Raw genomic sequence first — 27,847 nt, forward strand, 5'->3', positions numbered from 1 at the left:
ACTGTGAGAATGGGGTGGAGCCACTGGGAATTTGCACCTTGTACAGCAGGGAGGAGCCTGGCTTCTTCAGCTCATGTGTGTGGTAACCTAGTATTCAACCTGTGAGGTGGGAGTTTGTTGGCAAGACCCATTTATTCACTGAGTGCTTGCTTTTCATTAATTCTGCTCCACTCAACTGTCAATGTGTTTGTGTGCCTGATTTTTTCCTGCTCATGGGACAAAACCCAGGTTTTAGCTGAGCTAAGGAACAAACATTATACATTTTGGTGGACTATATGGGAAGATAAGAAAGGGTGAGTAAAATCTGGTGCAAAGATCTTTTTCTCTTTCACTTTTGAGCCTTTTTGTTCTCAAAATTACTCTGAGGACAGAGAAAACTGTGCACCACTCCTGTTGTCCCCCAGGGGTCAGGAATGTTGGCCTTGCTCCATCCAAGCCTTTCTATGGCCTTTTACTTCTTTTTGGGGGATAGATGGGGGAGTGGCACCACCACCACCCCTGCCACCTCCCCTCTCAGCCAGGGCTGGGGCACATGGCCTAAAGGCCCCACAAGACAGGCTGGCCAGTGTTCCCTGGCACACACCCAAGGTGTCTTTCCTTCCTCCAGCAGAGGGATCCAACTCCATCTGAGCTCCAGGGAATAAACTGCAATTAAGTTTATCTCCCTATTTGAGGAATCATTTGCATAAGAATAAGAGGTTCTTCTGCTGCATCTTTACAACCCTGAACTTTAAGCTATATTTTTTTGCTTTTCTCCACCCTGTGAGCAGTTAACACAACCCTGCACTTTAAGATTTTTTTTTTTCTTCACCAGGTCAGGAGCTAATTTTTAAGTAAGAGGCTTTCCGTTTTCTTTTTAGAAGACATTTTTACTAGGCCAGGACTCCAACTGTCACTGTTTATATTCTTTGTGAAGTTTTAATTATAAAAAAGGATTTGTGAGGTTAGTCTTAAGCTGTAACCAATCTGGTGTGCTTTGTGTGTCTTTCTGTATGGTCAGTAGCAAACTTTGCTGCAGGTCTCCATCTTGTTTTATGTCCTTGGAAACATGGTGACCTGCAACCAGGTGGCAGTGCTTTGTTTTACCTTCTGCCATCTTACAACGGCAGCCTGGGTTCAATCCTGGTATAAAAAATGAGTCCTCTCTGGTTTGACATCTGCATGACTTTTGCTATTTGTTGATTCTCTTCCCCTCCACAAACCACCTTAGATTTTTCTTTCTATGAGCGCCTTCGAGGTTAAAGTTTGAAAGCCAAAAATACTGGCTAATTGGTGCAACAAAAGTCTCGTAATAAGAGAATTTAAAAGGATTTCATTAAGAGCACTCAGTTTAATTAAAAGTAGATATGCAATTTACAGGTATATTTTAAATGCTTTTATGTTTTTCTCTCCTTGGATCTTGTTTTGCTGAAACAACAGGGTTCCTAACCTGTGGTCAGTAAAGAATGAAACTTTCTAATAGGCCCAGGAAACTCATGCTTTTAACCTCAAGAAGAGAGGAGTTTAAACAATTCATAGGTATTTGAGGGTAGAAATCCATGGCTGGTCTCAGCTTTAGAAAGTCCTATCTTAGATTCCTTGTGCAACAGAGTTCCATCAAAGCCAATATAAAATAAATTATTCATGCTGCACTTTATGCAAATAATTAGGTCAAACATAAAGTTTGTTTTTCAAACAACTCAGTACTAGAATGATTTGTTTTTAACAAAAATAAGGATTGGAAGGAGAGAAATTATGTTTCAAAATATATACAGTTGTCATTAGTGTTTGGTAGAAAAACCCACAGTCCTCCATTTTGTCCCTCACTTCCTGGAGTCCGCCTGCAGACCCTATTCTGCCTGGTAGCGCAGGGCGACCAATCACTGCTCAGCCTTAACCCGCCAAACCTAAAGCCAACCCCCATCCCCCACCCCTTGGCAGTTGCAGTAGTCTGCCTAGAAACAAGACAGCCAATAAAATTCAAACCTAAGCCCGCCAAGAGGTGACCAATCCCCTTCTGGCACGCAGAAAACCCTCCTCTGCTCTCCCTTCCACCAATCACTCCGCAACACCTCGCCTAAACAGGCCGCCGCCCCTATAAAAACCCTCTCCGGCAGCTGCTGGGTGCAGCTCAGCTCCCCTCCCGCCTGGGTTGCCCGCAGATCCCAATAAACCTGGACTCGGCTTAACAACTCCTCGCTCTCATTTGCTTTGGGAAGGGTCTCTGCGGGGTTGCACAATTAGATTCTAGACTTATTAGTTTTTTTAAAGTTTTTGCCTACATTTTAGATTAAACCTACTTATTCTTGTGAACCAACCAGTGACCTCTGGTGCAGCTCAGAAAAAAAAAAAAAAAAAAAAAGGGATGAGTAATGTAAAAAATCTAGATCAATATTCTAGTTCTGAGCAATTATGCTGCAAATCCTGCCTAGTGGTGAGACTAAATAGCATTCCCATGACCCAGTGCCTTGCTCCCCTCGTTATAGATGAGTAGCCATTCATCTTCAGTCCGTACTCCTTTCATATACATCCTTAACCCCTGGGACTTCTTTGAAAAAAAATGTTTTCTTTTCTCCTCCTCTATCATCTCTTCACAGATAGGTAATTGTGTCTCCATATTATAGGATACTTCCTTCAGATGCATCCTTCAAACTAGGAAAAGTTAATTTTCTAAACTTTAAACTGGTTGGCTTAGGACTGGGCTCAGGAGAAGGGAACTCAGAAGCCAGACATGCGAGCAGCAAAGTAAAAGATATTTAACAGTTGGGCTTTTGGCCTCCCTCTCCCTGTGCAAACCCATGAAAGTCTTCAGGATTTTTGAGCTATCCTTACTCCTCCTTGTTTTGTTTTGATACTTTGTTTTCTAGTAACCCAGTTTGTGTCTTCTCACCTTCAGGCCATCAGACATCAGTCATGCAACCAGAGCCTTGGGCAATGGCCTCTTCTGCCAAGAATCCTTAGATAGGCCTCTGAGGGAGATTGACTGCTGTTTTCCCCCAGACAGCACCCCCTGTCAGCAGGAAGCAGTTAGGATTGGTCTTCATCCTTATCTTTATTCTAACAGCAGTTAGGTATCTTCTTGTGGCAGGGGGTGGGTTGGTGGGTGGGTGGGTGGATAATACAGTAGATGCAGGAGGCAGACGAAAGAGGGTCTCCAGAGAAGCTACAACCTGACCAAGTGTTTACATCAGATGCTTTTGTGCAGATATGGGAACCTGCCCAGGGCCTTGTTTGGGCAGGCCTGCAATAGACTAGTGGGCCCGCCTCCACGAAGGGAGAGGGGGTGGAGTCACTAGGAATTCATGCCTTGTACAGGGGAGAGAAGCTTGGCCTCTTCATCTCCTGTGTTGGCAGGATACCCTCCGCCTGTTTTTTGTTTTTTGTTTTTTTCAACAAGAGTGTTCTTTTAATAAATTCTACTCTCCTCACCTTTCAACATGTCTGGGTGTCTAACTTTTTCCTGGTCATGGAACAAGAACTTGGGTTCTAGCTGACCTAAGGGCAAAAATCCTGCATCAAGAAAAATCTGACCTAACCAATTCCATCTTGCTTTTAACCTTTAAGCTGCCCTTGTTTATTCCTGGGCATAGGCCAAGCTAACTTTTCAAGAAATTCATACTTTAACTTTGAAATAAAAATGATAATAGCCTCTTCTCCCCAAAAATCACTCCTTAGTTGTGAATCGGACCACCTTTGTAAAACTACAAATTAGCCATAAGATTAGAAATTATGGTTTAGCATTCTTGCAGCTGGAGACCGTAAGATTCCCACCTTCCTCAATTGCTCCTATGTATAACATCACTATTGCAAAACCTAAGATGGATGTTCAAAGTATTTCTGAGACCCTGCATTCTGATGGATCAGCTGTTAAAAATCAGATTGCTAAACTGGTTTATCTTATCTTGTGACTCCCCCCAACAACTGACTTGGCATAAGAGGACAGCTTCAACTCTCTGACCCAACCAATCAGCATCCTTCCTTTCCTAGCACTCTGCCTGCTAAACTATCTTTAAAAAAAAAAAAACCTAGCCTTTAAATTTATGAGGAGGCTGGTTTTAGTACAAGTAAAACTCTGGTGTTCCATTTAACCAGCTTTGTGTGTATCAAACTCTTTCTCCATTGCAATTCCCAATATGACAAATCAATTCTATTTGGGTAGTGAACAAGATAAACATTTTAGGGGATTACACTGCCCACAAACAAATTGCTAGGATTAATAAGGCAGTTGTCTATATATAAACCAAAGGTGAAAAAAAATTATAAATGCAAATATTTAGAAAAAAACATTTTAGCAAAACTACTAATTATCACAACTAAAATCATGAGGTATATAAACAAGGGATGTGCAAGATATTTCTAAAAATCAGAAATTCTTACTTAAGGAAACAAAGGAAGATTTGACCAAATAGGATGATCTATTACACTAATAGATGGAAAGACTCAAAGTTATAATAATAATAAATCACTCCAAAATAGTATATTTTCAATAAAATGTTGAAAAAAATGTCTTCACAAAGATACTTCTTAAATTTATATGGAGACTACTTTTAGAAGATGAATAAGTCACGTCAGAGAAGAAAATGGTGAAAAGTCTTGCCTTACAGATAAGTGTGGGGAACATTCCCGTGTGAGACCCCTAAAAGGCGTGAGTCTCACTATACGGTGAGTTTGATCCCAAACACAGTTTCCTACTGGAGGCAGTCGAGCTATCCGGAATATAGGAACTGAAAGATGAATGATCAGTTTCTAATATCAACCACAATATCCTTTGGGCCTAAAACTATGCGTTGCTGCTAGACCGAGTGACCCCCTGCCGGCAACCGGTTCCTGCTTTTAACCTTTTTATGACTTTAAGTATAATCCTTAAACCTTACTTACCAGACTGCCTTGCACCTTAGATAATGGTTTAACTGTCGATATTTACAAAGCAAATACCACCATAAGGGATGGCTTTGATTCCTGACTCAGAGATTCCTGAATGGGGAAATTGAGTTGAGTTAGGAGTAGACAAAGGAGAATCCGGATAAAAGATACTCTGATAAGCAAAACCAGAGACACCTGCAGCCAGGAGGAATAATGTCTGGATGCAAACAAGCTTTGTGATTACAGGAAATTCTGTTACTTTTTACAACCACTGATTGTGTATTTGACTTTTCAATTGTATAGGCCATGTAAGGTATACATTTACATTTCCTCTTGCAACCATTGTGTATCTGATTTCTCTATTGTATAGGCCATGTGAGGCATACATTTACATTCCTCTTGCTGTGACGTAAACCAGAGCCAAGAAAGTGTATTTATTCCTGGCATTTGAAAAATAAAATTTGCTGTTTAGGCACAGCCTATCAGCCCTCCAGACGCCTCGCTTTCTCTCTCTCTGTCTTTATTATTTTCTCAGGCGCACTCCCTCTTCCAGGTATTGGAACCCTCTTGCAGGTCGAGAGACCCCCGGGCAGACGTGCCTACCCGTCCGGACGGTCCACGACAGATAAGACTAAATATAATGGGATACTAATGAATAAATGTTGTGGTAAAAAGTCTTGCCTTAGAGATAAGACTAAATATAATGGGATACTAATGAATAAATGTTGGTTTTTATAATGTTACAATTTCCGTGTCTATCATCCACTGCATTAATACACAGCATTTATTTTATGTCTATTATTCGATCAGTCTCTTTTCAGTATCCTAAATGTATTTGCTCCATTTGTCTGTTATTAAATCAATGTTGCAAACGCCTCCAACACTAATATGCTAATATGTCTGTCTTTCGGCTTTCTCCTGCCTTTGCTTGAGCTGCTGAATACATTTGGAGAAAATTACACACAGAGAAAATTTTCTCACCTAAGAAATGGTCATTAACCTTAATTTGACCCTAAATATGTTAATTCTATTATCATTCAAGTCAGGTAATTTTCGGATTCCTCTTAATGACTACCATTTAAAAACTTGACCACCCTTAGGGAATCATTCAACTTACCTCATCCCTATCTCTTTATCAACTGAATGCAGAAATTATCCTTTCCTACTTCTCCGTAAAAGAAATGAAACACTCAAGTGTAAACAACCACACTGCAATCAACTCTTTAAACTAAATACAATAACATCCAATCTTCCTCTTTTAGGTCCAAATTTAAAAGCAACATATTTATTTGTACAATAAAAACTCTGCCTCTCAACACATTTAGAAAAGTTTTGCTGTAAATTATTTTTTTCTACTGTCATGATTTTCATCATTTTTTTGAATTATTCCTAGTAGCATTTATATATGATCTTTCATTTTTAAAACAAATCAGGATAGAAACCAAGCACTTTCTTCAATTGTATGCCATCATTCATAAACTCCTCATGTTTCTCCTCACTTTATAATCAAACTTATTAAATGAATTATCAAGATTTAACATCTTGAATTCTTGGCAATGGCATCTCAATTTATATGAATCTTGAGCATGGATTGCTAAAGACACAAATAATCTCCAGGCCATTCAATTCAATGGACTATTTCCAGTTTCCATCCTTCTTGGTCTCCCAGCAATATTCAACACATTGACTTTTCCTTTCTACTTGAATACATTTTATTAATTTATTTGTTCAAATAAAGACACCTGTTCAGTGTTTTCTATTTGCTAGGTTCTATCATAATACCTGAGAAATCAAAGTGGTAAACAAAATCACACGAGTCCTGACCTCATGAATCATTTGGTATATAAGAAAGAGATTTATCAAATAATCACAACGAGTTAGGTATACCCAGGAGAGTCACATTGAACACATGCAACATTATGAGTATAAAACAAGGCATGTGACTTAGACCAAGAGCTAATGTCAGAAGATAGCTTGAAGAGGGGAAGGAGGAATAAGCCACACAGAGACAATCACTTCTGTGATGTCCTGAACTTGGAAGCAGCATAGTGAAAATGTGAGATTAAAAGAAGATTGGTGTGGCTACAGTGAAGAGAGAGAGTAGGTGAGGAATGGACAACTAGAACAAAGAGAATAAACCAGTTTAACATAGGAGAACACATTACTAATGAATGCCTTAATCTGATTATCAAAAATGTTAAATTCATAACATAATAAAATATTGTGATTATTTTTATTAATTTCTAATTACACAGATGATATAGTGCCATTCCTAAAAACTAGAACAATATAAATAAAGCCAAATTGTCCTTGTATTTTATCTCCACATCCTGTCTCTTTTGGATTATTGATGTAAGTCAATAAGACATTTCAGAATTATTCTTTTCTATGTCCTTGGAATGTATTGCAAAACTTGTTTTCTGCAACCAATCAAAAAACATTTCTTGAAAATAATGTCCAAAACAACTGCAGCTGAAAATTTCCCAATTGACATCAAGAGACTTTTAATTGGTGATTTGGGGATTAAAGATAATCCAGTCATGACTCTTTCTCATTCCCTAATTTCCCTTTCCTGTCCTGCAATCTTTGACTTTGTAATCTCTAGCTCTCCAATGCCTTTGTGGAGTGCAACGCTGCGTCTCCTCAGTCTGCAGATTGCTTTAAAAATCAGGAGACAGAGGGAGACAGTGTCTCAAAAAAATAAGACTTAAACAAAAAACAAATGAAAACTAAATTCCCCCTTTGCCTGTGCAGATCTCACTGATCTTTTGTTAATAGTTCTGACTTCAAATGGCTATTTGCAGTCTAGCCATCGTTGGTGTATAGAAAAGTGAAAAATACAAAATCTTTAAGGTACAGTTCAACCCAGGCTGTCTAGTCCAGAAATTCTAACTTTACTTTTGATTAAAAAAATAAATTAGAGCAGTCTGAGCTGTTTGAGGCATGCAAACATGAGTATGGGATTTCAGTCTCACTCCCTATGCCTGGAGACACTTGTTTAAAGACATTATGTTCCTGTCTAGCTGCCAATTATCTTTATGTTCCTGGAATTTGTAGTACAAAAAACAATGTATAGCCAATTAATGGTATAGGTTATTTTAATGTAAATTTTTGGTAAACAGCTCAGGAACTGCCTCTTATTTTGCTTTAAAAATTCACTTGTAACTGCTGCTAATTGGAATATATGTTCAGGACAACTTAAATCTCTACTGTTGATTTGCTGATCTCAACTACACCACAAATAAATTCTCTACTTACATTAATTTTGCCTCAGCTTCTTCCATTGAGGTCAATATATCCGGTGTAAGTTTACAGGATTTAGAGTGGCTCTCCCTGACCAACCTAGTTTTTCTTTCTGAAATCTGCACTTGGTACCGCATGAACTCTGTCTTCAGAAGTCCCATCTGGTGTTTGTGGGAGTTGTTCTTTACTTGAACCTCCACTTTTTGGTTGGAGGTTGATATTTTATTTGGGTGGTTTTTTAAATGCTCTTTTTCCTTTAAGAGCAAATACTGAGCTTTCAGTCTTAGACATGAGATTCTGTCCAAAGACTGGTAAAGAGTTCTACAGAGAACTGCCCTTTTGCTACCTCTGTCTCACAGTGTCTCACAGCAGAAAGTTTAAGTTAAAGGACTGACAGTTCGGCACCAGTAGTTTTATTTTACATAGCATACTTAAATAATTTCAGCTATTTTGGCCAGGTGGAGTGGGTACACCTACAATCCCAGCATTTTGGGAGGTCGAGGTGGGTGGATCATGAGGTCAGGAGTTCAAGACCAGCCTGACCAATATGGTGAAACCCTGTCTCTACTAAAAATATAAACATTAGCCAGATTGGTGGCATGTACCTGTAATCACAGCTACTCAAGAGGCTGGGGCAGGAAAATTGCTTGAAGCTGGGAGGCAGAAGTTGTAGTGAGGTGAGATTGTGCCACTGCACTCCAGCCTGCATGACAGAGCACGACTCTGTCTGAAAGAAGGAAAGGAAGAAAGAGAGAGAGAGAGAGAAGAAAGAAAGAAAGAAAGAGAGAGAGAGAGAAAGAGAGAGAGAGAGAAAGAAAGAAAGAAAGAAAGAAAGAAAGAAAGAAAGAAAGAAAGAAAGAAAGAGAAAGAAAGAAAGAAAAAGAAAAAAAAAAAAAGAAAGATTTTTTTTTTTTTTTTTTTTTTTTTTGAGACAGAGTCTTATTCTGTCACCCTGGCTGGAGTGCAGTGTGTTGTGATCTCAACTCACTGCAAACTCTGTCTCACAACCAGAGCATGCTGATGCAAATAGTGGTCTACCAAGGCCTTGGTCAGCTCTGCCTTTGTGGCTCTGTGGGGTACAGACCACATAGCTGGTTGCCTGCAGCTTTTCCAGATTCATGGTGGAAGCTGTCAGTAAATCTATCATTTCTTCTCACAGCTTTAATAGGCAGTTCCCCAGTGGGGACTCTGGCTCCAACTCCACATTTTCCCTCTTCACTGCCCTACTAGACATTCCCCATGAGGGCTCCACTTCTGCATCACACTCCTTCCTAGACATTCAAGTGTTTCCATAAATCTTAAGAAACCTAGGCACAGGCTCCAAAACCTCAACTCTTATATTCTGCTTTCCCACAGGCCCAACACTATACGGAAGCCATCAAGACTTGCAGTTTGGACCCTCTGAAACAACAGCCCAAGCTGTACCTTGGCTCCTTTAGGACATGGCTGGAGCTGGGATGCAGGGCACCAAGTCCTGAAGCTGCACAGAGCTGCAGGGCCCTGGGCCTGCCCCCAAAACCATATTTTCCTTATAGACCTCCAGGTCCATGATAGAAGGGGCTGCTGCAAAAATCTCTAAAATGACCTGGAAGCATTTTTGCTATTGTTTTGGTGATTAACATTTGGCTCCTCTTTACTTACACAAATTTCTACAGCAGACTTGAATTTCTCTACAGATAATGTGTTTACCTTTTTTACCACATGGTTAGGCTACAAATAGTCCAAACATCTACACTCTGCTTTCCTTTAAATATAAGTTTTCTTTGCTTGTTCAAATGATGTAGCCTTTTAGAAGCAGCCAGGCCACATCTTGAATGCTTTGCTGCTTGGAAATTTATTCCACCAGATGCCCTATATTACCTCTCTCAAGTAAAAATTGCCACAGATTTCTAGAGCAGGGGCACAATGCCATCAGTCTCTTTGCTAAATCACAGCAAGGGTGACCTTTGCTTCAGTTTTCAATAAATTCCTCATCTCCATCTGAGATCACCTCAAAAAAAAAAAATCATAGCAAGGATGACCTTTGCTCCAGTTTCCAATAAATTCCTCATCTCCATCTGAGACCACCCAGCACAAAATTTACACTCATTGTTCATATCACTGTCAGCATTTTGATCAAAACCATTCAACAAGTCTCTAGGTAAAGTTTCAAAGTTTCCCATATCTTCCTGAGTGCTTTTAACTCCTCCAAACCCTTCCAATCTCTGCCTGTTACCCAGTTCCAAAGTCACTTTCACATTTTCATTTATCTTTGTAGCAGTCCCTATTTTCCTGGTATGAATTTCTGTATTAGTTGGTTCTCACACTGCTATAAAAATACCAGAGACTGGGTGATTTATGAAGAAAAGAGTTTTAATTGACTTACGGTTCTGCAGGCTGTGCATCAGGCATGGCTACAGCGGCCTCAGGAAACTTACAGTCATGGCAGAAAGTGAAAGAGAAGCAAGCATATCTGGACATGGTGACAGAACATAGAGAAGGAGAAGGGGAGAATGTTATAAACTGTTAACCAGATCTCATGAGAACTCACTCATTATCATGAGAACAGCAAACAGGAAATCCTCCTCACATGATTCAATTACGTCCCATTAGGTCCCTCTGCCAACACTGTGGATTACAATTCAACATGAGATTTGGGTAGGAACACAGAGCCAAACACTATCACTTAAAATATTCTAATTATCTTTGTTGTTATATCTACCTATGTCTGCACAACTTGCAGTAGTCTGAAAGTCCAGTACGTTCATAGTGAATTGCAAAGCAAAGCAATGATCAGAATTACACTAAGAAAAAATTTAAAATTCAAAACAACATTCACCTTCAGGGAAAAGCCTTAAAATACACCTCATCAATAGTGAATGGTTAAATAAGATTCTTGATAAACAATGCACATTTTTCTTAGTGATATATTAATTTTTAAAATTGTTATGATGCATCTATTGCTTGAATTTAAAAATGATTTTACTTAGTATTATTTGGAAGTTTCTTATGATATCTTACCTAGGATAAGCGTAAGGAGTAGTTTAACTGTTGCACCTGATAAGTAAAATTTAAGAGGTACAGGGTTCTGTTGCTGTTTTGAGTAAGACTTGTAAACCAAGCAGTTGACTGAGGTAAGTCTTGATCAAATAGAAGTTTATTTAGCTGATGATGAGGATGCACCCTGAATATCAAATTATAAGCCACAAGAAAAAACAATATAAGCCACAGGATCATCTGTGAACTTTCCAAAGGGGATTTGGGGATCTTCAGCACTTAAAAGAGAAAGAACAAGCAGAAAGGGGTAAAAAAAGAGGGAGAATAGGCCATCAGGCAGTTAGTTCCATTCTTGTGAGGCCATGGTTTGCCTCAGTAAATCTACATTTTACAGGTAAAAAGAGGGAATAGAGAAAAAAGTCAACTATATGTGTTCTTTTCTAAGTAAATATGCATTTTACATAAGAAAAGTAAACATGAAAAGGCGTAGAAGAAATGAGGCTATGACACAGGGTTACAAAAATATAGCTATTATCTGGGAACACAAGAAAGGCAGATTTTACATGACTTGGTTTCCATGGTTAACTTTCTATTATGCCTAGTGATATTGTGGTCCCAAGATTCTATTTTTTATCACAGGCCAGATAAATTTCTCTTGACTTTTCTTTAATGCATAAGTTACAGCACATTTACAAATATAAACCTTTTAGAGATTGTTCCAACTTCCTGAATGTTTCTGAGATATAAAATACAAAAACCTCCATAGCAGTTATCCGGCACAACAATGAGGCACCATTCTGAGTGCAGATTGAATCTCCAGTGTTTAAGTCTCTACTTTTTTTTTTTTTTTTTAATCTTGTGTATATACTCATTCTATGGGCTATTTTCTTTGCATAGGTCCAAGTCAATAGTTATGTTATTGTTCATACTGGGAGATGACTGGAAATGAGATTTGGAAACCATTACAATGGAAAAAATAACATAACAAATTTTTTTCCTGAAAATTGTGATTTTTTAAAAAATTTAATATTTTTAACTGACAAGTAAGATTAATATATATCTATGTGATATAATGTGATGTTGTAACACATGTAGACACTTTGGAATGATTAAAATAGGATAAATGTGAGTTTAAAGTGATGAAATAACCATAACCCTATTATGAATAGCACAGCAAGACAGTCTATGAGAATAAGAAAAGTTTGCATTAATAACTTTTATTGGTTGAGTTCAGTTTAAATATTACTGTAGAAACTGTAAGTTTTGACTCCTCTGTGGGAACCATAATCTAGTCCTCCTAGGGAGATGGCTTCAGATGACTGAGGCTTATAAGAAAGTGTAAATATTTATAAAATTCCCAGGTGAGGGTAAAAATAAAATGACTTTCTCTGTCCAATTTCATGGGCCATGCATGATGTCCTCAAAATAGGAATTATGTGTACTAAGAGCATTTGCCTATGTCTAAACATCAGCTTTCAAAGAGGGCAACACTTCAGGCTATCTAGACATAGATACAATAAAAAAAAAAAATTCTCATCTTCAGTAGGAAGCATTCATTTTATAAAAGTCAACTGTCACCAGGTTCCTGATGAAGTGACCAGGGAGAGCTTCTTGCACTTATCTTGGGAGTACCTTGTAAAGAATTCTGCTGATTAATAGCACATATTGATTTAAATTAAATAAAATTAAATTAAGATAGTTAAACTTAATTAAATACATTTAATAATTTTATCTCATTGGCAGGCATGGTAAGAGTCGAATGCCTTCAAAATTCCTCTGGTAAACGATAATTTTATTGATGACCAAATGATACTAACCAAGCAACCAAGGACTATGATATTTTTATAGGAATTATTCCGTGAGTTAATTCCCATATTTCAGTCTAATTTCTTTTACCCCTTTAATAATCCATCAGTCCTTTATTTTGAAGACTATTTTGGAAAATGAACAAAAGTTTTTTATTTGCACAGGAGTTTGCCATGTTTTAACAGCAGCTTTTCCAGTTCTATCAGCAAATCTATTATTTTTATAAATTTATCCTCTTGTTTTATGTGAGCTCTATGATGAATTACTGATATGTAAGCAGGCAGTTATAAAATCTCTATCAAGTCCCCTATGAACCATGAGATTGTTTTTTCTTTTTATTTATCATGGAAATAAAATAAATTCTATATTTTAAGAATTTTCTCTTTTGCATAAGAGACAGCAAATATGTATTTATTATATAAATATATATGCACACATATATATTTTTTCAAGTCCAGAACCAAGAATCACACCCCTAGTAACAGGTATGAACTCATTTGCTTGTGAAGCCTTAATTCCAGACATGACATATACTTCTATAGTTTTATAAATCATCACAGCATAAAAAGCCACAATTTCCCAATGTATCCTATATACATGACCTATTACTGTCAGGGATTCAATATGGGCAAAAATATAAGATAAATCAGACCAAGTTTTTTAAAATTTGGAATCCCCAAGGTCAGAAAGAGACCATAACCACTTTTAGTTATTCAAAAGCCTCTTTAGATTCTAGAGAACAAACCAGAAGATCTACAGAATTATTATGCAATTAATCCATCAGAAGTTTTGTCTACCTTGAAAAATCCGGAATTCAATGTCTAAAATGCTATCCTAGCACCCAAATTGACAATTTTGTTTGTTTGTTTGTAGGTCCATTTTATCTAAAAAATGGACTGACTCCTAGATTGTAACCCTTTGTGGCCTTCAGCTGCCAACAGGTGCCCTAAATATTTTACCTGAGATTCTCTATATTACAATTGTTCTAGTAAGGTCTTGTGTCTTGCTAAGCAAAGAAATGTGACAAAGACAAATTAAAGATTTTTTGTGGCTCTCTAGTTTCTGATGCTACCAAATCATCTACATATTTACTAATTATACATTAGTATAATTATTTTTGTTTTGTTAGTTTTTCATAAATGTATGGGGGAAATAGCAGGATAATGTAGAAACCCTTGAGGTATCTTTTGCCATAAATATTGAACTCTTTTTTAAATAGCTTTTGGGATACAAATAGTTTTTTGATTACAGGAATAAATTGAGCATTGGTAAAGTCTGGGATTTTAGTGTACCCATCACCCTAGTAGTGTATTGTACCCAAAATGTAGATTTTTTTAAATTCCCTCATCTGTTGGCCCTACCGTCTTCTGAGTATCCAAAGTCCATTATATCACTGTGTATACCTTTGTGTACCCATAGCTCAGCTCTGATATACATAACTGAGAACATAAGATAATTCATTTTTCATGTTTGAATTATTTTACTTAGAATAATGCCTTCAGCTCTCCATCCAAGTTGGTGCACACACCACATATATTTATACACACACACACACATATATGCCACATATATATCTGTGCATGAGCAGTATTCCATGGGGTGTGTGCACATACACACATACACATAGTATATACATCGTATATATATATATATATATATATATATATATATATATAATCTGTATGTATATACATAGTATGTATATATGTGTACACACATTCATATAGAATAATTATATATATATATATATATGACATTTTATTTTTTCTCTTTTTTACTTTAGCTTCAGGGGCACATATGAAGGTTTGGTATACAGATAAATTAGTGTTATGAGGGTTTATGGTGAAGATTATTTCATCATTCAGGTGTTAAGCATACTAGCCAACAGTTATTTTTTTCTGCTCCTCTCCCTCCTTTCAACCTCTACCCTCAATTAGACCCTAGTGTCTATTTTTTCCTTTTTTGTGTTCCTGAGTTCTCATTATTTATCTACCACTTATAAGTGAGAACATGTGTTATCTGGCTTTCTATTCCTGTATTAGTTTGCTAAGGATAGTAGCCTCCAGTTCAGTCCATGTTCCCACAAAAGACATTATTTCATTATTTTTATGGCTGCATAGTATTCCATAGTGTATATGTATCACATTTTCTTTATTCAGTCTGTCACTGATAGGTTTTTAGGTTGATTCCATGTCTTTGCTATTGTGAATAGTGCTGCAATGAACACTTGTGTGCATGTGTCTTTATGGCAGAATGATTTATATTCCTCTGGGTATATACCCAGTAATGGGATTTCTGGGTTGAACGGTAATTCTGATTTTTGCTCTTTGAGGAATTGCCATACTACTTTTCACAATGGTTGAACAATTTACAAGCTAACCAACAGTGTATAAGTAATCCTTTTTCTCTGCAACCTTGTCAGCATCTGTTATTTTTTGACTTTTTAGTAATACCCATTCTGACTAGTGTGAGATAGTATCTCATTGTGGTTTTTACTTGCATTTCTCTAATAATCAGTGATACTGAGCTTTTTATCATTCTTGTTGGCCACATGTACGTCTTCCTTAGAAAAGTGTATGTTCATGCTATTTGCCTACTTTTTAATGAAGTTGTTTGATTTTTTCTTGTCAATTTACTTAATTTTCTTATAGATGCTAGATATTAGACCTTTCTCAGATGCATACTTCGCAAATATTTTCTCCGATTCTGAAGCTTGTCTGTTTACTCTATTGATAGTTTCTTTTGCTGTATAGAAGCTATTAAGTTTAAATTCCATTTGTCAATTTTTGATTTTAATGCTTTTGGTGTCTTTGCCACAAAATCTTTGCCCATTCCTATTTTCAGGATGGCATTGCATAGGTTATCTTCCAGGGTGTTTATAGTTTTCAGTTTTGCATGTAAGTCTTTAATTCATCTTGAGTTGACTTTTGTATGTTGTATAAGGAAGGGGTCCAGCTTCTATCTTCTGCATATGACTAGCCAGTTATCCCAGCACCATTTATTGAAAAGACAGTCTTTTTCCCCTTGCTGTTTTTCATCAGCTTTGTCTAAGATCAGATGGTTTCAGTAAACATGCAGTCTTATTTTTTGGCTCTCTATTCTGTTCTGTTCATCTATGTGCCTGTTTTTGTATCAGCATCATGCTGTTCTGGTTACTACAGTCCTGTCACATAGTTTAAAGCTGGGTAATGTGATGCCTTCAACTTTATCCTTTTGCTTAGAATTGCTTTGGCAATCAGAGCTCTTTTTATGGTTCCATATGAATTTTAAAATATTTTTTCTAGTTCTGTGAAGAATGTCATTGGTAGTTTGTTAGGAGTATCACTGAATCTGTACATTGCATTGGACAGTATGTCCATTTTAATGATATTAATTCTTCTTATCCATGAGCATGGAATATTTTTTTCATTTGTTTGTGTCTTCTCCGTTTTTTTTTTTTTTTTTTTTTTTTTTTGAGCAGTGTTTTGTAATTCTCATTGGAGAGATCTTTTACTCCCCTGTTTAGCTATAGTCGTAGGTTTTTTGTGTGTGCATGTGCATGTGAAAATTTTGAATGGAATTGCCTTTCTGATTTGGCTTTTGGCTTGGATGTTGTGTATGGAAATGCTAGTTATTTTTGCACATTGATTTTGTATCTTGAAACTTTGCTGTTGTCTGTCAGCAGAAAGAGCATTTGGGACAAGATTATGAGGTTTTCTAGATATAGAATCATGTTGTCTGCACACAGGCATAGTTTGAATTCTTCTCCTACTATGTGGATGCCCTTTATTCCTTTCTCTTGCCTGATTTCTCTGGCTAGGACTTCCAATACTATATTGAATAGAAGTAGTGAGAGAAGGCATCCTTTCTTGGGTCGATTTTCAGGGGGCATGCTTCCAGCTTTTGCCTATTCATTATAAAGGTGGCTGTAGGTTCCTTCAAAACCTACTTTGTTGATAGTTTTTAGCAAGAAAGGATGATAAATTTTATTAAAAGCTTTTTCTACATCTATTGAGATTATCTTTTTTTATTTTTAGTTTTGTTTATCTGATGAGTCAATTTGTTTGTGTATGTTGAACCAAACTTGCATAATAGGGAGGAAACCTACCTGTTTGTAGTGGATTAGCTTGTTGATGTGCTCCCGGATTCAGTTTGCAAGTATTTCGTTGGAGATTTTTGAATTGATGTTCGTTAGTGATACTGAAATGAAGTTGTTTTTAAGGTTTTTTCTCTTTGGTTTCTTTTAGCTTTTGCTTGCTTATTTTTAAGTCTCAAAGAACTTCTTGATTGCTGCCTTAATTTAATTATTTACCCAAAAGTCATTCAGGAGCATGTTGTTTAATTTTTATTTAATTGAATAATTTTGAGTGATGTTTAAATTATGTTGTTTTTGGGTGGAGAATTCTGTAAAGGTCCGTCAGAGCCATTTGGCCCAATGTTGAGTTCAGGTCCTCAATATCTTTGATAATTTTCTGCCTCGATGATCTGTCCAATACTGTTAGTTTGTAGTATGCCCATGTTTTCTGTTATTCAGGCCATGTTTTCAGAGAGCAGCTGTGTTGCGCTGGGAATCTGCTCCAGCCCTAGTTGCCTCAGACTCTCCAAAACCTGAGGTACAGAATTGCTAAGTAAACGAAATAGCAAAGATGATGGCTGTCCCTCCCTCTCTGAGCTCCATCCCTGGGAGGTTTGAAATCTTTGTCAACCAGGGAACACTGAGAGTAGCTGGAGACCATGGCTGAGAGGTACTGCTCAGTGAGAAGGAACGGGATTGGGATCCAGCTTTAAAAAGCCGTCTGTCCGTTTTCACAGAGCTTCTGTTCTGTTTTGGGGATCTGCTTCAGCCCCCTTACTCTATCATGTCAGCCTATCTAAAGCACTAAGGCTAAAACAACTAAGTTGGCCAAACAGAAAGATTGCAGCCTGCCCCACCCACTGGGGGCTCTGACTTTGGGAGGTGTAACCCTGCTACCAGTGACTGACTGGAGTTCTAAGCCAGTGGGGTCTTATTCTGTAAGGTGCCAAGGAAGTGGAGCCTGCAGACTGTTGCATCTCAGCCCCCTGGATTCAGCCCCTTTCCTAGGGGTATGTATGGGGATCTAACCTTCAGCTTTGCTGGAGTTGCAACTGCTTTTGCTGATAAGCCCAGGAAGCCTGGGTGTCTAATGTTTTCTGGTCTCTTCATGTGCCTGAGTGACTGTTCTGCCATGACTTCATATAGCTGTGTGTGTCAGACTGAAGGCCTTGATTGGGTAGGTCCATGAGGGAATCTCTTGACCCGAGAATTGCTAAGATCCATGGGAGAAGCAGAGGTTCCCAGGGTCACACATTCACTTACTGCTTCCTGGGTGGGGGAAGAGAGGAGAGGCTCCCCTGGCTCAGTGTCACTTCTGGGTGGGCCATCATCTATGTTGCTTTTCTCTGTTCCCCGTGAGTTGAGTTGTTTCCTTGATTACTTCCAGTGTGTGTATCTGAATGTTTCTGTTGAAGGTGCTGTATTTACTTGCCTCTTCAGTTCCTCTCCCTGAGAGTGGCACACACTAGCTGCTTCTAATCTGCCATCATGGCCACCACTCTGGACTCTTTTATAAGCCAAAGTAAACAAGAATGTAGACTGGTCTGCTAGAGAAACATAAAGAAAGAAAGAAAATGCAGAAAACTGAACAATTACAAAGAAAACTTTGCAGACAACTGTGTCAAAGTCAGAAGAATGTCAAAGTTAGGAATTATAGGGATTAATGGAAAAATTATTTACTTTTCTAAAATTTTGTATCAATCCATATAGTGGTTAATTATCTTCATCTATAGGCTTTCCTTCTTTCCTGGAGGTATGGGAGAATCATTGGTTGAATACCCTTCTTAAAATTGTATCTTAATTTTCTAATTATTTTATAACTGATTTTATTTCTTTTAATTGAACTCCCAACAAATAATATTGTTTTACATATGACCATGGATTATCTTTGGTGAACTATTTGTATTGTTTTTATATTTTACATTTTGAGCCCAAAATTATATCTTTATCTATTTCGGATTTCCAGCATGGCATGAGACTGTCACTATCTGCCTAACTCTTTTTCTTTTATCAGGTGCACAGTAATCAAATTAGGTGGCTTTTCTCCTTAGGAGCACCATAGCCACTCAATCCAGAATATGGAATATAGTAGCCTTAAAGTCTTATCACAGGTCTCTCTCCACTGGATTTAGAGTAGAATCAGAAGAAAGTAAGAATTGGTAGTTGTCACTCAGAGGAGCTAACTTCATGGATTCCATGAGGAAAAAGAAATAGAAGAAGGCTGATCTGAAACCCCCAAAACCTGTACTGACTAATCACCAAATGGAAAGTGAGAAATTATCAAGGAAATTATGGAAGAAGTAGCATCAGTATCATCAGTTTCCACCTCTGAAATTATCTAAAGCTATTCATTTTTAAGCCATTTACTAAATAGTTCTTAGCTGAGGTTCTTTCCTGGGTTCCTCTAATTCTCTTGTTGCTGCAATTCCTGCATTATCCTCCAGAGTCTCTAATATACTTTTCCTGATGTTCTGGCATCTTGCGATAATAATCTACAGTTTGCTGCTCTTCCTTTGTCTTCTTCATACGTTGTTTAGAGTTGGGGTCATTTTCTTCAGTAAATATTTCTAATTGAGTCACTAATAATGGTTTTTATTTTTGATTTTTTAAAATCTTCCTCTAGATTGCTTCAAAACTAAGTAACTACTGTTAAGATTTAAGTAATGGTCTATGTTTGTCATTCTTGCACTTTTTCCCTAATTTGAGTTTGGCTAGTCAGCAAGAGAAACAAAACATACATGACTAAGATCAGAGGGCAATTTTGATTTGCCGGTGGATCCATGTCAGTAAATTCTGAGGAAGTATTAACAAAGTGCTGAAGAAAATCAATCAATCGAAAATTCACTCATCTTTTGAGTACATGAATATAATTTCTCCCAACTCACCTTTACAGACAGACTTAACTACCATTGGCAAACCATCACTACTGTTTTTAAATCTTCTATAAGGTCTCTGACGTGTCTAAATTTTCCATAGTTAGCTAGAGAATGGAGGATAGCTGGCTTTTCTTGGCCTGAATTTCTCTTGATGTGTTGTAGATCTTCCAGATCCCTCAATGCTTGGTCCATCAAATGAGCTATGTCTGCTGATTATAGAATTCCATGCAAGTGCAGTTTCCAGAATTCATTGCAGTAACCAGTGCACATCCACATGTGTGGGGTTGGAAACATGCTGTGGAACACTTCTACAAACTTCTGGAGCACAAGAAAAAGAAGGCTTTACAGGTGTAACATCATCTGGCAAAAAAAAAAAGAAAAGCATGTGAATTACATGAAACTGCTGTGTAGCTACTCAACACAATCAGCTTTGCCAGTCATACACCTAGAAAAGGCTAGTTTTCTTCTCAGTGAGAAAAGAAAAATGTAAATTATAATTATGTGGTGCTTTGGTCTTCTTTGTTATGTTGACCTTCATAAACTTAGCACCTTATTTGCTTGCTTTTTTTTTTTTTCCTTTTTTTTTTTTTTTTTTTTTCCAGAAGAGTAGTACAGTTCTCCATTTCATTGCCTTTAAAAGGAGAGAGTTTCTTATCTCAGTTCTCAATGATTTCCTGGCCAGATCTTCTTACCTTGTCTGCTTTTCTAGATAATAATATGTGATAAGAAGGGACTCTTGAAGGTGGAATCCAGATTAAGACATAAAGTAAACTCAGGGCTATGCCACAAGGCCCCAAACCTGTGTCCACAAACGAAGCTGTGTCCTCATCCTTCTTTGCAGAAAAGTCCACAAATGGAGGAAGCCACTTGTATAAATCATGATCACCTCCCCCTTCTGAAGAGTTGGTTTGTGGCAGGGAGTAATAAAAAGCAATCTCACGCCAGTTAGAATGGTGATCATTAAAAAATCTGGAGACAACTGATGCTGGAGAGGATGTGGACAAATAGGAACACTTTTACACTATTGGTGGGAGTGTAAATTAGTTCAACCATGGTGGAAGACAGTGTGGCGATTCCTCAAGGACCTAGAAATAGAAATTCCATTTGACCCAGAAATCCCATTACTGGGTGTATATCCAAAGGATTGTAAATCATTCTACTATAAGGGCACATGCACACAAATGTTCGTTGCAGCACAGTTTACAATAGCAAAGACCTGGAACCAACCCAAATGCCCATTAATGATAGACTGAACTGGGAAAATGTGGCACATATACACCATGGAATATTATGCAGCCATCAAAAACGATGAGTTCGTGTCCATTGTAGGGACATGGATGAACCTGAAAACCATCATTCTCAGCAAACTGACACAAGAGCAGAAAATCAAACACTGCATGTTCTCACTTATAGGTGGGTGTTGAACAATGAGAACACATGGACACAGGGAGGGGAGCATCACACACTGGTTTCTGTTGGGGGAAAATGGGAGAGGGACGGCGTGGGGTGGGGAGCTGGGGAGAGATAGCATGGGGGAGAAATGCCAGATATAGGTGAAGGGGAGAAAGGCAGCAAATCACACTGCCACATGTGTACCTATGCAACAATCTTGCATGTTCTTCACATGTACCCCAAAACCTAAAATGCAATAAAAAATAAAGCAATGCAGGGGAAGCACAGGGAGTAGGGACAGCAGAGAAAGGAGGAGAAGGGTTCTATGAAAGAAAAAAATGCCTTTAATTATCACATTTTTTTTCTGACCCTCCAAATCATTTTAAATTTATCCCTTAGAATGACATTTATCCCATTAAGTACAAGTAATTTATTTGTATAAGAACCCTAGCAAATATGTTATTTTATTCAAATCAAAACTGTCCTTAGGCTAAAACTGGGTTTTCATATCCACACTCCATATGCAGCAGAAAGCTATGGGACGTTTAAAAGAAAGACCTGAAGACAACATAACTTGCTTCCCATATGCTCCAACCACATAGTTGTCCTAATGGAATTTTAGAGCTCATATGATCCACGTTTAGCTTGAATTTGGAAATTCAAGCTAAGTGTGGATCATATGAGCTCTAATTACCAGTTGGATGGTGTGTCCAGCTAGTAATCAAAACCAGAACAAAACAAAACAAAACCCACAAAAAACACCGAGGGCTAGAAGGGAAACTTTTTATTATTTAGGGTGTCTTACCTTACTGTGTGACCACAGAACTTCAGTTGTCTGCTGATTCTGAAATTTCCAGATATCCCACTGTCATTGCCAGAAATGTTTGGGAAATATAATTTAAAATAAAATCTGCCAGCCGAGAACATCTATTCACAAAGGAAGGAGAAAAATAAAAAGGGTATTTTATTATTGAATTAGCATTAAATCAGAATGTGAGGCATATGACAGGCAATCCCCTAAGAGATTGCAAAAACAGGAAGAAATCTTAATGCTTTTATATAACCAAGAAGACACAATTCATTACTAACATGTTCTCAAGATAACTATAACTAATCTTCAAGTGAGAGAGCTTGACAGTACCATTTGTCACACAGTTTGTCCTATATCTACCTGGTAATTGGAGTGACCATCTGCGTTAGCTAATTGGCTTCAACCAAAAGTGAAACTAACATCTCATATCTTTATAATAAGAAGTAGTTTTGGAGCTAATATCTACTAAAGTAATACATACATATGCATAGAAACATAGTAATATTTTCTACATTCTTCATATATCCCAAATAGGATGTGGGGAGATAGATAGGGGGGTCCATAATGGAATACAAACATTAAAAAATACACCTACTTACAATACCAAATAATCTAATAACAGTGAAGGGAATGGGGAAGCAAGTGTAACTGATGTAATTTTGAAAACTGTACCCCTCTTTACTGCTGTTACGCTTTCTGCAGTTTCAGCTACCCACGATCAGCTGCAGTTTGAAAACAAGTGAGTACAGAAAAATAAGGTATTTTCAGAGAAAGAGAGAGGCCACATTCATATAACTTTTATTATAGTATATTGTTACATTTGTTTTATTTTATTTTTAACTTGTTAACCTCTTACTGTGCCTAGTTTATAAATTAAAATTTATTCCTGGTATTTTGGGGCTCATAAACTGATGCCCCAAAATATGACACTTGGACATACAGGACTAAAGAAGCAGCCTCAAAGTCTCTGTGCTTTCCTCCACCCACTCCTGCCTCTCAGTCCTCCGTCACTTCCAAAGTACAGGATGAACCTGCTTTCTGAAGTTCCCTTATCTGCTTGAAGTCCAGAGCTACCAAAGAAAACAGTTAGCTTTGGTTCTTCAACTGACTTTTCCTTAACTTTACTTACGTTGCAGGAAGAAAGACTGAAGTCTTTCAACATATCTGGACAAACTTTGGTCACAAACCATTGTCTGCTCTGTAGGCCCAACAGACTTTGTCCTAGGCCATTGTATGTTCTCCAAGTCCACTTATTTCCTCCTAATATTCATTCAGTGTCCCTCAAATTACCACATTTTCCCCATTTCCCTTTCTTCTATGAAGAAGGGTACATAAACATCAGTATTCCATAGGAGTATTGGGTAATCATTCTCCTGTGTAATTCTGTGCTATGAACATTAAAATAAAATATGTATGGCTTTTTCCTATTAATCTGCATTTTGTCAGTTGATGTTTAGTAAGCCTTCAAAGGATCAAGGGGAAATTTCCATGTGGCCCCTACAGTTTGCATAGTAAAAAAATGTAACATATAAGTTTTGGTATTGTCTGTAGGTTTAGGCATACACTGGGGTCTTGGAATGTATCCTTCACGAATAAGAGGGAATTATTGTATATTGCATGAATGTTGTGAGGCTAGAAACAAAATGATCACGCAAGTACTGTAATTTTGTAAGAAAGTTTTCTCACAGCAGTATAGTCATTATTCTGAAATTATGTTATACCAGAATTCAACAAGTAAGTAAAGATAACATAGATAATGAGAATTGGGTTTCTCACTGTTAGAAAAAATTATAAATAGGAAAAGGAGAAGGCTAAAATGAAACACAAAGAACTGCATTGGAATGATAGGCATCAGCATAAACTTTAAATTTTATGCATATATTATACTATATGTGTATAATTATTTTATTTTATTTATTTATTTGAGATGGAGTCTTGCTCTGTTGCCCAGGAAGGAGTGCAATGGCATGATCTTGGCTCACTGCAACCTCCGTCTTCGAGATTCAAGTGATTCTCCAGCCTCAGCCTTCAGAGTAGCTGAGATTAAAGGTATGTGACACCATACCCAGCCATTTTTTATGTTGTTAGTAGACACAGGATTTCACCATGTTGGCCAGGCTGGTCTCAAACTTCTGACCTCGGGTGATCTGCCCATCTTAGCCTCCCAAAGTGCTGGGATTATATTTTACATATAATATAATCACAGTTAATATATGAAAGTTAGTAAACATGCATATGTTCTCTAGCACTGGTAACTGAGAGAGTGTAACAGCAATGACACTACAATAGCACTGAACACACAGTTGAAAGTCTTGCTGATTCAGACTGGGCTTAGTTAGGTTAGACTAAAAACTTCAGATTGGTTATTGATCAACATCTCTCATTTATTCATCACAACGTCTTCTCATAATGAAAGCAAAAACACAAGAGAGAAAATATACTCCATAAAGCCATTTGGAGCCCTAATTTGTATCACATCTGTTGGCATTACATTGACCAAGGCAACTTGGTTCTCAATGTCAAGGGACAGAAAAATACACTCTGGTTCTTGTGGTAGGAGCTATAAAATCACATGGAAAAGGGTGCGAACACAGAAAGGTTTTTAAACAATTGGGACAAATAATTTAATGTACTACAAAATCACTTTGTGGGGAGTGTTTCTGGAATCCTTTGAGAGGAATAATTCTTAACATCTGTAAATGTATAGAATTCCTGTCCCAGAATATATCTACTTGTATAAGTGTATAATCTGAGACTTTGAAAGTAGAATTACAGCCTTTTTGCTAATGAAAATTAAATCCTAACTTGAGATCTATTTAAATACAAGATATCCAGGTTAAAAAAAAAAAAAAAGATAGTATTGCTTTATCTGTAGGTTGCCAACCATTCAAATATTTCCAAACAGTGTAACATGAGATAATAGAATCTATGAGAAGCTATTATTTGGTAACTCCCAAGGAGTGTAATGGTGGTACCCCACTATTTGGTGCATATAAATTCCTAATTTATACACCATTAGTATTTTTTTCTCCTGCAGTCAAAAGAAAATGCTAATGGCTAAGACCATTAGATTCTAACATGACTCCAAACTGTCATGAAAACTAGGATTGAGATAATATGTTTCATACTACGTAACAACCATTTTACTTTAAAGCAAATTACCTGGCAGAGGACAGCTCATGGATTTGTGTATATTAAACAGAGAGATATGACTACTGCAACAGTGTAAAGAATTCTGTGCCCCAGAGCAAGCAAATTTATCAGTACTACCAAAAGATAGCTTAGGAGAGTATATCAGAAAGCAAGTTTGGTAATTCAAATTGTTAAAAGAAACATACACACACACCTTTTCTATAGAAAAATAAATGAAAATTTATGATGGAGAAGGAAAATTAGTATAACTTTTCACCATATGTAATGTGGCATAATATAAATTGCAAAGTTCAGTGAGAGGAAATTGAACTTCATAAATTACCCTCAAACTTCTTGGCTAAAATTTATTCACTAGCTTTTGACAATACTTCAGTAAAAATATGTGCATGTTACTTTATAAAGTTTATCAATGTGAAGGAATTGGAAACCTTACCAATAAATAATGAGGTTTCATATATATATATATATATACATACACACACACACACACACACACACACATATATATGTATACATATATATATATATATATATATATGGTTCAGTCATTTTTAGCCTGCTTACAAAACTATGCAAATATAATCACTATCTAATTTTAGAAGATTTTCCATAGTTTCATAAAGGAACCCTATACTCATTAGTGGTAACTCTTCATTGTCCCTCCCCAAACTTCTGACAACCACTAACCGACTTCCTATATTGATTGACCTATTCTAGATACTGTATATGTACGTACAACATGTGGTCTATCTTGACTGGCTTCCTTTACTTTACCTAATGTTTTCAAGATTCATGTATTTTATAACATAATACTTCATTCCTTTTTATTGTCAAATAATATTCCACTACATGGAAATGCTACAATTTTGTGATTATGAATATCCTGCTATAAACTCATAAAATTTCTTATGGGAAATATAATTGCTAGGTCTATGTTAACTATGTAATATTTTAAGAAAACATAAAATTGTTTATAACAGAAGCGGTAGAGTTTTACAATCCCACCAGCTCTTTGATGATTCTGATTCCCCTATATTATTGAAAGTACTTTTTGTAGTCTGACGATTTTTATTTTAAGTCAGGGTCTCACTCTGTCACCCAAGCTGGAGTACCGTGGACAATCATAGCTCACTGCAGTCTCATTCTCCTGGGTAATGTGATCCTTCCACCTTGGCTTTCCAAGTAGCTGAGACAAAAAGCATGCATCACCACACCTGGCTAATTTTTAAAAAAAATATTTAAAGAGATCAGCGTCTTTTCATATTGCCCAGGCTGGTATCAAACTCCTGGCCTCATGTAATCCTCCTGTCTTGGCCTTTCAAAATGCTGAGATTACAGTTATGAACTCCCATGTCCAGCCTCGTCTGACAATTTTTAAAAATTATACTCATTTTAATGGGTTTTATGGGTAGGTCATTATGATTTTTATTTGCATTTCTGTAATGATTTTATGTTGAATATCCTTTTGATGTGTATTTTGACCATTTGTATACCTTCCTTGCTGGAATGTATAATTAGATCTTTTGTCAAATTGATACAATGATCCAATCAAATATATAATTTGCCAATATTTCCTCCAATTTAGTGGCTTGTCTTTTTAATATCCTGATGGCAATTTCTCATCAGGTTAAAAGGAAAAAAAAAGATTATATTTTAAAGAAATCCAAACTATTTTTCTTGTGTTGGTTTTGATATAATATTTTGGGCACGGTGGCTCATGCCTGTAATCATAGCACATTGGGAGGCCAAAGTGGGCGGATCACCAGAGGTTGGGAGTTTGAGTCTAGCCTGATCAACATGGAAAAACCCTGTCTTTACTAAAAATACAAAAAAACTTAGCCAGGGTAGTGGCACAAGCCTATAATCCCAGCTTCTCAAAAGGCTGACACAGGAGAATTGTTTGAACCTGGGAGGTAGAAGTTGTGGTGAGCCAATATCATGCCATTTATTGCCCTGTAGCCTGGGCAACAAGAGCAAAACTTTGTTAAAAAGCAAGAAAGCAAGAACACAAGAAAGAAAGAAGAAAAAGAAAGAGAGAGAGAGAGAGAGAGAAGAAAGAAAGAAAAGAAAGAAGAAAGAAAGAAAGAGAAAGAGAAAGAAAAAAAGAAAGGGAAAGAAAGAAAGAGAAATAAAAGAAAAATAATTGACTTAGTAAAAGTCATACAAATTTACTCCTGTGCTTTTTTTTCTAACAGGATTATATTTTGTTGTTTCATCTATTACATATAGATCTATGACTTGTTTTAAATTATTGACTTTTAATCTATTGAGTTATATAGCTATCCTCATGCTAGCACCATGATGTTCTGATTATTACAGCCATGTAGATAGATTTGAAATTAGAAAGCACTAGTACTCAATCTTCTTTTTTTTTAATAATTGTTTTTGGTTCTTTTGGATCCAGTACATCTCCATATAGACTTTAGAGTCAGTTTGTCAATTTCTGAAATAAGGGATCTGAAACTTTGATAAAGATTTTTCCAAATCTGTATATCAATTTGGAGATATATGATATCTTAAAAATATTAAATATTCCATCTATGAATATTGAATGTCTTTCCATTTATTTGTCTCCTTTAATTGCTGTCAACATAGTTTTTATTGTTTCTAGTGTACAAGTCTGATCTTTTTTTGTTACTTCTATGTATTGCATTCTTTTTGTTACTAATATAAATGATTTTTTTTATTAATTGA

At 36.8% G+C, this 27,847-nt stretch overlaps 1 protein-coding gene across 1 annotated transcript in view; it reads right to left on the reverse strand.

Moving 5' to 3' along the window:
• Window positions 1-27,847, reverse strand: part of ANKRD7 (ankyrin repeat domain 7) — a 1,180,453-nt gene that overhangs the window by 501,046 nt on the left and 651,560 nt on the right. The window contains exons 20-22 of the mRNA XM_010343808.3: window positions 21,995-22,116; window positions 19,807-20,157; window positions 10,451-10,537 (exon numbers count right to left, since the gene is read on the reverse strand). The gene's annotated coding sequence lies outside the window, so the exon portion shown is untranslated. The remainder of the gene's footprint in view (window positions 1-10,450; window positions 10,538-19,806; window positions 20,158-21,994; window positions 22,117-27,847) is intronic.

This window comes from Saimiri boliviensis, chromosome 10, assembly GCF_048565385.1.
Source record: "Saimiri boliviensis isolate mSaiBol1 chromosome 10, mSaiBol1.pri, whole genome shotgun sequence".
Taxonomy (NCBI): domain Eukaryota; kingdom Metazoa; phylum Chordata; class Mammalia; order Primates; family Cebidae; genus Saimiri; species Saimiri boliviensis.